General features: G+C 50.5%; 1 non-coding gene across 1 annotated transcript; it reads right to left on the bottom strand.

Moving 5' to 3' along the window:
* Positions 1–66: 66 nt before the first annotated feature.
* Positions 67–197, bottom strand: LOC145719337 (small nucleolar RNA SNORA63). The gene has a single exon (XR_014142315.1). It is a non-coding gene; the product is annotated as a small nucleolar RNA SNORA63 (small nucleolar RNA).
* Between the last annotated feature and the right edge of the window lie 3 nt (positions 198–200).

Here is a 200-nt window from a genome sequence, read left to right as displayed (position 1 = left end):
CGAAGGCAGACGCTTAATGACTGAGCCACCCAGGCGCCCCTCAAGTCAGTGTTTTACTTGGTAAACATGTCTGAGACCATGCATCCCTGGCTGCTAAGCACCATGGCGGACAGGGCTAGAAAGGTAACAGCTTTATTTTGAGCAGGGGGCAAAGACAAGGCAGCACTTTACAGCTACATTGTAACTAGATCCTGCATCCT

The sequence above is a fragment of the Leptonychotes weddellii genome, unplaced genomic scaffold, assembly GCF_054177405.1.
Source record: "Leptonychotes weddellii isolate Sample4059 unplaced genomic scaffold, ASM5417740v2 HiC_scaffold_390814, whole genome shotgun sequence".
NCBI lineage: Eukaryota > Metazoa > Chordata > Mammalia > Carnivora > Phocidae > Leptonychotes > Leptonychotes weddellii.
Note: the sequence above shows the minus strand (reverse complement) of the source record. Positions and strands in the feature narration are given on the sequence as shown.